Source organism: Cherax quadricarinatus, chromosome 46 (assembly GCF_038502225.1).
Source record: "Cherax quadricarinatus isolate ZL_2023a chromosome 46, ASM3850222v1, whole genome shotgun sequence".
NCBI lineage: Eukaryota > Metazoa > Arthropoda > Malacostraca > Decapoda > Parastacidae > Cherax > Cherax quadricarinatus.
In genome coordinates this window covers 24,592,948-24,604,989 of record NC_091337.1, presented here as the reverse complement: position 1 = coordinate 24,604,989, position 12,042 = coordinate 24,592,948, and positions in this window count along the sequence as shown.

The window sequence follows — 12,042 nt, the reverse complement described above, 5'->3', positions numbered from 1 at the left end:
GGGGTATATGATGATACTGTGTCTGGGGTATATGATGATACTGTGTCTGGGGTATATGATGATACTGTGTCTGGGGTGATGCTGTGTCTGGGGTATATGATGATACTGTGTCTGGGGTATATGATGATACTGTGTCTGGGGTATATGATGATACTGTCTGGGGTGATACTGTGTCTGGGGTATATGATGATACTGTGTCTGGGGTATATGATGATACTGTGTCTGGGGTATATGATGATGCTGTGTCTGGGGTATATGATGATGCTGTGTCTGGGGTATATGATGATACTGTGTCTGGGGTGATGCTGTGTCTGGGGTATATGATGATACTGTGTCTGGGGTATATGATGATACTGTGTCTGGGGTATATGATGATGCTGTGTCTGGGGTATATGATGATGCTGTGTCTGGGGTATATGATGATACTGTGTCTGGGGTATATGATGATACTGTGTCTGGGGTCCCCTCAAGGAAGGTTCCTTGATGTTGGTGAGGGGCTCTTGATTTAGGGAATTGGATCTGTACTCCAGTTCCACGAATTAAGCCTGAATGCCTTCCACATCCCCCCCCCCAGGCGCTGTATAATCCTCCGGGTTTAGCGCTTCCCCCTTGATTATAATAATAATAATAATAATGTGTCTGGGGTAAATGATGATACTGTGTCTGGGGTATATGATGATACTGTGTCTGGGGTATATGATGATACTGTGTCTGGGGTATATGATGATGCTGTGTCTGGGGTATATGATGATGCTGTGTCTGGGGTATATGATGATACTGTGTCTGGGGTATATGATGATGCTGTGTCTGGGGTATATGATGATGCTGTGTCTGGGGTATATGATGATACTGTGTTTGGGGTGATGCTAAGTCTGGGGTATATGATGATACTGTGTCTGGGGTATATGATGATACTGTGTCTGGGGTATATGATGATACTGTGTCGGGGTATATGATGATACTGTGTCTGGGGTATATGATGATGCTATGTCTGGGGTATATGATGATGCTGTGTCTGGGGTATATGATGATACTGTGTCTGGGGTATATGATGATACTGTGTCTGGGGTATATGATGATACTGTGTCTGGGGTATATGATGATACTGTGTCTGGGGTATATGATGATACTGTGTCTGGGGTATATGATGATACTGTGTTTGGGGTATGTAATGATACTGTGCCTGGGATATATGATGATGCTGTGTCTGGGGTATATGATGATACTGTGTCTGGGGTATATGATGATACTGTGTCTGGGGTATATGATGATACTGTGCCTGGGATATATGATGATGCTGTGTCTGGGGTATATGATGATACTGTGTCTGGGGTATATGATGATACTGTGTCTGGGATATATGATGATGCTGTGTCTAGGGTATATGATGATGATGTGTCTGGGGTATATGATGATACTATGTCTGGGGTATATGATGATACTGTGTCTGGGGTATATGATGATACTGTGTCTGGGGTATATGATGATACTGTGTCTGGGGTAAATGATGATACTGTGTCTGGGGTACATGATGATACTGTGTCTGGGGTATATGATGATACTGTGTCTGGGGTAAATGATGATACTGTGTCTGGGGTATATGATGATACTGTGTCTGGGGTAAATGATGATACTGTGTCTGGGGTACATGATGATACTGTGTCTGGGGTATATGATGATACTGTGTCTGGGGTATATGATGATACTGTGTCTGGGGTAAATGATGATACTGTGTCTGGGGTAAATGATGATACTGTGTCTGGGGTATATGATGATACTGTGTCTGGGGTATATGATGATACTGTGTCTGGGGTATATGATGATGCTGTGTCTGGGGTATATGATGATGCTGTGTCTGGGGTATATGATGATACTGTGTCTGGGGTATATGATGATGCTGTGTCTGGGGTATATGATGATGCTGTGTCTGGGGTATATGATGATACTGTGTTTGGGGTGATGCTAAGTCTGGGGTATATGATGATACTGTGTCTGGGGTATATGATGATACTGTGTCTGGGGTATATGATGATACTGTGTCGGGGTATATGATGATACTGTGTCTGGGGTATATGATGATGCTATGTCTGGGGTATATGATGATGCTGTGTCTGGGGTATATGATGATACTGTGTCTGGGGTATATGATGATACTGTGTCTGGGGTATATGATGATACTGTGTCTGGGGTATATGATGATACTGTGTCTGGGGTATATGATGATACTGTGTCTGGGGTATATGATGATACTGTGTTTGGGGTATGTAATGATACTGTGCCTGGGATATATGATGATGCTGTGTCTGGGGTATATGATGATACTGTGTCTGGGGTATATGATGATACTGTGTCTGGGGTATATGATGATACTGTGCCTGGGATATATGATGATGCTGTGTCTGGGGTATATGATGATACTGTGTCTGGGGTATATGATGATACTGTGTCTGGGATATATGATGATGCTGTGTCTAGGGTATATGATGATGATGTGTCTGGGGTATATGATGATACTATGTCTGGGGTATATGATGATACTGTGTCTGGGGTATATGATGATACTGTGTCTGGGGTATATGATGATACTGTGTCTGGGGTAAATGATGATACTGTGTCTGGGGTACATGATGATACTGTGTCTGGGGTATATGATGATACTGTGTCTGGGGTAAATGATGATACTGTGTCTGGGGTATATGATGATACTGTGTCTGGGGTAAATGATGATACTGTGTCTGGGGTACATGATGATACTGTGTCTGGGGTATATGATGATACTGTGTCTGGGGTATATGATGATACTGTGTCTGGGGTAAATGATGATACTGTGTCTGGGGTAAATGATGATACTGTGTCTGGGGTATATGATGATACTGTGTCTGGGGTATATGATGATACTGTGTCTGGGGTATATGATGATGCTGTGTCTGGGGTATATGATGATGCTGTGTCTGGGGTATATGATGATACTGTGTCTGGGGTATATGATGATGCTGTGTCTGGGGTATATGATGATGCTGTGTCTGGGGTATATGATGATACTGTGTCTGGGGTATATGATGATGCTGTGTCTGGGGTAGTCTGGGGTATATGATGATACTGTGTCTGGGGTATATGATGATACTGTGTCTGGGGTATATGATGATACTGTGTCGGGGTATATGATGATACTGTGTCTGGGGTATATGATGATGCTATGTCTGGGGTATATGATGATGCTGTGTCTGGGGTATATGATGATACTGTGTCTGGGGTATATGATGATACTGTGTCTGGGGTATATGATGATACTGTGTCTGGGGTATATGATGATACTGTGTCTGGGGTATATGATGATACTGTGTCTGGGGTATATGATGATACTGTGTTTGGGGTATGTAATGATACTGTGCCTGGGATATATGATGATGCTGTGTCTGGGGTATATGATGATACTGTGTCTGGGGTATATGATGATACTGTGTCTGGGGTATATGATGATACTGTGCCTGGGATATATGATGATGCTGTGTCTGGGGTATATGATGATACTGTGTCTGGGGTATATGATGATACTGTGTCTGGGATATATGATGATGCTGTGTCTAGGGTATATGATGATGATGTGTCTGGGGTATATGATGATACTATGTCTGGGGTATATGATGATACTGTGTCTGGGGTATATGATGATACTGTGTCTGGGGTATATGATGATACTGTGTCTGGGGTAAATGATGATACTGTGTCTGGGGTACATGATGATACTGTGTCTGGGGTATATGATGATACTGTGTCTGGGGTAAATGATGATACTGTGTCTGGGGTATATGATGATACTGTGTCTGGGGTAAATGATGATACTGTGTCTGGGGTACATGATGATACTGTGTCTGGGGTATATGATGATACTGTGTCTGGGGTATATGATGATACTGTGTCTGGGGTAAATGATGATACTGTGTCTGGGGTAAATGATGATACTGTGTCTGGGGTATATGATGATACTGTGTCTGGGGTATATGATGATACTGTGTCTGGGGTATATGATGATACTGTGTCTGGGATATATGATGATACTATGAATGGGGTATCTGCAGATTCTGTCTGAGGAGCATGTAGATACAGGCAGTCAATAACAATAAACGGAACATTCATATAATCATCCGAAGAAAAGCTGTCATCTTCTTATAGATGTCAGCCTCTCAATGAAGACAAGCTGTCAGCCTCTCAATGAAGACACGCTGACAGCCTCTCAATGAAGACAAGCTGTCAGCCTCTCACTGAAGACAAGCTGTCAGCCTCTCACTGAAGACAAGCTGTTAGCCTCTCAATAAAAATAATCTGTCAGCCTCTCAATGAAAACAAGCTGTGAGCCTCTCAATGAAGACAAACTGTCAGCCTCTAAATGAAGACAAGCTGTCAGTCTCTCAGTGAAGACAAGCTGTCAATCTCTCAATGAAGACAAGCTGTCAGCCTCTCAATGAAGACAAGCTGTCAGCCTCTCACTGAAGACAAGCTGTCAGTCTCTCAATAAAAATAATCTGTCAGCCTCTCAATGAGAACAAGCTGTGAGCCTCTCAATGAAGACAAGCTGTGAGCCTCTCAATGAAAACAAGCTGTCAGCCTCTCAATGAAGGCAAGCTGTCAGTCTCTCAATGAAGGCAAGCTGTCAGTCTCTCAATGAAGGCAAGCTGTCAGTCTCTCAATGAGGACAAGCTGTCAGCCTCTCAATGAAGGCAAGCTGTCAGCCTCTCAATGAAGGCAAGCTGTCAGTCTCTCAATGAAGACAAGCTGTCAGCCTCTCAATGAAGACAAGCTGTCAGTCTCTCAATGAAGACAAGCTGTCAGCCTCTCAATGAAGACAAACTGTCAGCCTCTCAATGAAAACAAGCTGTCAGCCTCTCAATGAAGGCAAGCTGTTAGTCTCTCAGTGAAGACAGGCTGTGAGCTCACTTCAGACAAGCTGTGAATCTCTCAATGAAGCAAGCTGTCAGCCTCTCATTGACGACAACCTGTGAGTCTCTCAGTGAAGACAAGCTGTCAGCCTCTCACTGAAGACAACCTGTGAGCCTATCAATGAAGACAAGCTGTCAGCCTCTCACTGAAGACAACCTGTGAGCCTATCAATGAAGACAAGCTGTCAGCCTTTCAATGAAGACAAGCTGTCAGCCTCTCACTGAAGACAAACTTTGAGCTTCTCACTGCAGACCAGCTGTGTGCTTCTCACTGTAGATAAACTGTGAGCTTCTTATTGCAGACAAACTGTCAGCCTCTCACTGAAGAAATGCTGTCACCCTCACACTTAAGACAAGCTGTCAGTCTTTCACTGCAGACAAGCTGTCAGCCTCTCACTGAGTACAATCTGTCAGCTTCTCACTGAAGACAAGCTGTCAACCTCTCACTACAAGCATCGTGTTTCAATAGCTACACGCGTTTTTAACCTAAAATGTACACACAGATACAAGCTGTAGAGCAAACTTTTACCGCTGCATTATTTCGTTCTGTTGAAAGCTCTGTCAAACTATCTCCAAATGAAGCTCTATTCAGAGCGAAATGAATTCGTACGTTCAGCAATAAGATATTTAATCGACAGAGTGCCCTATTCTCCAGAAGGAAATAAACAGGTTAGTCAGACCTCGTGGATATTCAGCAGCTGTGGAAATTACAGAACTGCAGACGAGAATATTGTTAATGAGAGAAGGAAGAGGAAGAATGGCAAGGAATGACATGATTGTACCACCACCTCCTGGGTATCATCTTTGTGACGAGACACAAGCATCGTGGTTGTCACATTACTCACACGTACTGTAAATGCTAGCAACATGTCTCTCTTCCGTCCTCTAATTGCGGTGATCTCTTCAGTTAATCAGGCTGCCAGAGGTAGCCAACTAATTTCAACTGGAACGTTACACAGATATAGGAAGTCATAAACGTAGAAATAATAAAAAGTGTTATAAATGTCTACTTTAAAGGGACTAATACAGTGTTTGGAACCCCTCACAGAAGCTCACGGGAACAGCTGCAATGACAATGAAGTTTGGATGTTGGGGTACATCCATAGCTGATGCTGTGACGAGGGACGCGATTTTTATCCTATTTTTTGAAGTTGGCATTTCACTAAATTCTTTTATTATCCCAGAGTTTGAGCTGAGGACGCCTGAGCCAGTTAATTCTGGGTTAATTCGTGGATTTTCTGCGCCGGGTTAGAGGACCACAAGGGCATGTGGATGCTTTGACCAAGGTGAAGAGAAGATCTACGATTGGCTCAGTATAACGTGGGATGATAAATTAGACACATGTGCAACTCTTGGGTATCTTTATTGAGGAAACGTTTCGCCACACAGTGGCTTCATCAGTCCATACTAAGGAGAATCGTGAAGAACAGGAGGAGAATGAGGTAATCAGTCCCTCAACCTTGAGTCAATTTGGTCAGTCCATCAATCTTGAATAGAATACAGCATATGTGCGGAGAAATAGCTTATAAACCGTAGCGTGGGATACCAAAACTGTATTCTCATAGGCTTAAGAACGAGGTACAAGGGGGAGGGGATTGTAAAATTCAGTACAGCTATGCTTTCTCTCTCAAAAAAAGTAAAAACAGACGCGTCATTTAAATGACTGAGACCCGTGTCAGGAGGCACTTGACTTGTTTCCTGACAAAATAAGCATTCTCTCTCAAACTCACCAACTCATTTCCCTTTACACGGGACTCCCTCAAACAGAGACACTCAGAAGCTAAGAGGGTCTCTTGCCAAGGAAACCATGTAAGTACCTTTTGTGCTGTATTCCTCTTAGCGTCTGACAATGTCCCACTCGTACGGAAAATGTTGATCAGTGTTTTAAAATTTTGTGCTGTGTGGCGAGTGTTCAATAAATATCAAGCATATTTGTTGAGTGCTCATTTCTATCCCATATGTATTCGTATTTAAATTAGGCATTATGATCTTTTGCCCTCTTAAGCTTTTAAGTGGGTAAAAATGGAGAACAAGAATGGTGGTCGTCTGAGATGATGAGTGAAGGGATGACCACGTAGTGTACAGTATGACAGGACGTGATGACTAGGCTACGAGGGGATGGACCTGCAAGTATATTATTATTATCACAATCAGAACTAACCGCTAAACCCACAAGGGTCATACAACGCTGACTTTCCAGTACAGCCAGGATTATTATTATGACCCTCGTGACAGACAGAGGCTGCGTCTCAAGGGGATGTTTAAACATCTTACAATACGACCGAATTAGCAGGCCACAAGATAGGGTCGGTCTGTACGTTAAGAATTTAATAGTACTCTATAGCTTTATTTAACGCCTGGAAACTGCAAATCTGGAAAATATATTGAGAAGCGTCATTTACTTGTATAAATGCAGTTAAACATTTAAATTATCGGAAATGCCTAAATTTCCTCAATTTAAACTCTGGCGGTCATGTAGGAAATGCAAAAAATAATTATGTTTGAAAAATACTGAAAGAACTGGTCTCAAATCTGCACCCAGAAATAACTCCTGACGTGAGCATTAATTATAACTGATCCAAGGCTAATGAAAATTGTAATAACACGACTGCACGAGTGAACGAGTGAGGCTCGAACCCATGGCAGGAGAGTCCTAAAACTCACTGGCCAGCGTGTTAACCACTGGACCAACCTGTCATGGTTCTAAGGCACGTCCAACTCTTTTCAGTTATAAGGTTACATACATCTGCATCTAAGCTCTCCCTTATAAACTGGAAAGAAATGTTTCCTAGTTAGCGTGGGTGTGGTCATACCTGCCTAAGCTCTTGAGAGTTAGCGTGGGTGTTACCAAGCACCATGGCTTGTTGTAGTGTTTTAGAATTTCAGGTTCAAGTGTTGAAGAAGGAGATTCTACTTCTTCAGGAGGAAAATAGGAAGCTGAAGCTTCGCATAGATGGGTTTGGGAGTGAGTGTGAGAAGGATTTAGCTGGTAAGAAGGAAATGGTTACCAACAGTGAGAGTGGCAACTGCTTTAAGTGACAAGTGGTTCACAGTTCAGGAAGAAGGAAGATAAGGAGAGTTAATAGAGAAGCTGTGAAGGTAGGAAATCGATTCTCTGTTCTCCAGGACGAGTGTACTTCAGTGATTAGTGAGGTTGAAGGTACCACTGATTCCCCTGCTAATCAAGGTAAGAATATTCTAATTGTAGGAGATTCTCAGGTAAGATATATGGAGTGTGCTTTTTGTAACAGAGATAGAAAGGTCAGACAGAGAGTGTGCCTTCCAGGAGCTGGTGTTGGTAACATAGTCAGCAGGTTGGATAATATTACGTCAGGTAATGGGAACAAGCCCATTATCTGTCTTAGTGCTGGGGGTAATGACACTGGGAAGGGCAGGAGACAGGAGCTGCTGGATAAGTACAGGTCAGCCATAGAAGTAGTCAGGTCTAAGGGAGGGATCCCAGTCATATGTAGCATCTTGCCTAGAAAGGGAGTGGGCAATGAATGGATGTCTAGGGCAATTGGTATAAATTGCTGGCTAGACAGGTACTGCAAGAAACTTTCAATCCCATTCATTGATAACTGGGACAGCTTCTATGGCAAACGTGATATGTATGCAAGGAATGGGGTTCATCTCTCTGGGGCTGGAGTGGTTGCATTAGCCAGTTCGATTGAGGGGGTAATTGATGACTTGTCTAGGACTTTAAACTGATAGATTATAGAAGTATGGGTGTTTGTGGGAAACAATCAGGCTGCAGTATTAGGGTTGAAAACAGCAGATATTATCGGGATACCTCAGGTATATGTTTAAAAGACAATATTCAAAATAAAGTTGCTAGTAAAGGCAAATCAATTGATCAACAAAGAGAGATAGTAGAGGGCAACAAGTGACTAGCTCCCTTAAGGTTTACTATACAAATAGTAGGAGTTTAAGAAATAAGATAGATGAGCTAAGATTATTTGAAAGTGCAGGTAATATAGATATTATTGGTATAACAGAGACCTGGTTCAACCTGAAAGATAGAGAAATGCCTTCTGAATGCAACATACAGGGTTATAAAGTATTCCACACTGATAGGGTCAACAGGAAGGGTGGTGGAGTGGCGATGTATGTCAGAGATAATTTAAATTGTTGTCTTAGACATGATATAAGATTAGAAACATCGGACACAGAATCTGTTTGGCTATAGTTTCTCGAGGGACGTGACAAATTAATTTTGGGTGTGATTTATAGGCTCCCAAATCTTGATAGGGAGTGCAGTAAGCTGTTATGAGACAAAATTTATAAAGCGTCTAGATATGAAAATGTTGTGTTAATGGAAGATTTTAACTTTAGACAAATTGATTGGAATAATGACAGGAAATCTTGAGTCTAGTGACTTTCTTGATACGGTTCAGGATTGCTTTTTAGAACAGTTTGTGACAGAACCAACTAGAGGAAACAATCTGCTTGACTTGGTTCTTGCCCACAAAAAATCACTAGTTAATAATCTTGAGGTCAATGATGAGCTTGGGGAAAGTGATCACAAATCACTTAGTTTCAATGTATCATGGAATTACCAAGATAACTGCAATCAAATCTCTGTCCCAGATTTTCACTTGGCCGATTTCATGGGACTGAGAAATTACCTGGGTGGGTTATATTGGGATGAACTGATAATGGATCAGGGAGGTGATCTTGGTTGTCAATATGACGTTTTTCAGAGCATAGTTCTAGCTGCCCAGACAACTTTTGTTCCGAGTAGGGAAATTAGACCTAACAAAAATTATCCCAAATGGATGAACAATAGATTAAAACATCTCATTGGTCAAAAGAGAGGCATATATAGGCGTATCAAAAGAGGGGATGGGCAGTTAAGAAATCAATATATTCAGTTAAAGAGAGAAATAGAAAAAGGAATAAGAAAAGCAAAAAGTGATTATGAGGCTAAGGCCGCAAGGGATTCAAAGACTAACCCAAAAGGGTTCTTTCAGGTATACAGAAGTAAGATTAGGGACAAGATTGGCCCACTTAAGAGTAACTCAGGTCAGATCACTGACAGTGATAAGGATATGTGTGAAATTTTCAATACTTCCTCTCAGTTTTTACCCAGGAAAATACTAGCGAAATTCCTGAAATAATAGATTATGTAGAACAGGACGATAATAAACTATGTACGATTGCGGTAACTAGTGACATGGTCCTCAGACAAATAGAGAAATTAAAACCTAACAAATCCACAGGCCCTGATGAACTGTTTGCAAGGATGTTAAAGGAAAGTAAAGAGGAACTTAGCATACCTTTGGCTAATCTTTTTAACATATCACTACAAACTGGCATAGTGCCTGATAAGTGGAAAATAAGAAATATAATACCTATTTACAAGGCAGGTGACAGGTCCTTAGCTTCGAACTATAGACCAATAAGCCTTACATCCATAGTGGGAAAATTTATGGAATCAATAATTGCCGAAGCAATTCATAGCCATCTTGATAGCCATAAATTGATTAATGAATCTCAACACGGTTTTACAAAGGGGCGTTCCTGTCTTACGAATTTACTAACTTTTTTCACTAAGGTGTTTGAGGAGGTAGATCATGGTAATGAATATGATACTGTGTATATGGACTTCAGTAAGGCTTTCGATAGAGTTCCACATCAGAGGCTATTGAGGAAACTTAAGGCACACGGAATAGGAGGAGAAATTTTTTCCTGGGTAGATGCATGGTTGACAAATAGGCAGCAGAGAGTTTGCATAAATGGGGAGAAATCAGAATGGGGGCACGTCACAAGCAGTGTTGCACAAGGGTCGGTGTTGGGCCCCTTGTTGTTCATAATTTACATAAACGACATAGATGAGGGAATAAATAGCGACTTAAGCAAATTTGCTGATAACACCAAAATAGGCCGTCCAATTCATTCTAATGAGGACACTAGAGCACTCCAGGATGATTTGAATAGACTGATGCAATGGTCGAAGTGGCAGATGCAGTTTAATTTAGACAAATGCAAAGTTCTAAACGTTGGACAGGAAAATAGCCTGCCACATATAAACTAAATAATGTAGATCTTAATTCTACTGATTACGAAAAGGATTTTGGAGTTCTGATTAGCAATAATCTAAAACCAAGACAACAGTACATTAGTGTTCGCAATAAAGCTAACAGAATCCTTGGCTTCATATCTAGAAGTATAAATAATAGAAGTCCTCAGGTTGTTCTTCAACTCTATATATTCTTGGTTAGGCCTCATTTAGACTATGCTTCTCAGTTCTGGTCACCGTATTACAGAATGGATATAAATGCACTGAAAAATGGGCAGAGGAGGATGACAAAGTTGATCCCATGTATCAGAAATCTTCCCTATGAGGATAGACTGAGGGCCCTGAATCTGCACTCTCTCGAAAGGCGTAGATTAAGGGGTGATATGATCGAGGTGTATAAATGGAAAACAGGAATAAATAAAGGGGATGTAAATAGCGTGCTGAAAATTTCCAGCCAAGACAGGACTCGCAGCAATGGTTTCAAGTTGGAAAAATTCAGATTCAGGAAGGATATAGTAAAGCACTGGTTTGGTAACAGAGTTGTGGATGAGTGGAACAAACTCCCAAGTACAGTTATAGAGGCTAAAACGTTGTGTAGTTTTAAAAATAGGTTAGATAAATACATGAGTGGTGACGTGTACTTAGCTCAGTGGTGACGTGTACTTAGCTCTGTGAAGACCTGTTTGTGTGCTCTCTGTGAATCTGAACCAGGATGCCCTCTCTTGAGCAACTTTACCAGCAGCTGAGAGAAGAGCTCAGAGTTGCTAAGATGGAGATACGGCGATTAACGGAGGAGAACAAGAGGATTCGTAGTAATCCTCCTGTTGTGAGTCCCCAGGTTAAGAGGGGAGCTTGGTCAGTGACCGGGCAACATGGAACCAAGCTGAAGATCAAGAAAACGGTTGGAGAGGCAGAAACAACGAGAAACCAGAAGACTACCGTGGAAACTTCCAACCCATTCTCGGTGCTACCTGACGAATGTGAGTGTTCTACTGGGAATGCCACAACTAGCACCAAAGAAGCATTGGCAGACGTGAGTGAGACATCCCTAGAAACCCCAACGAAGACCATCGAGAACGTCTT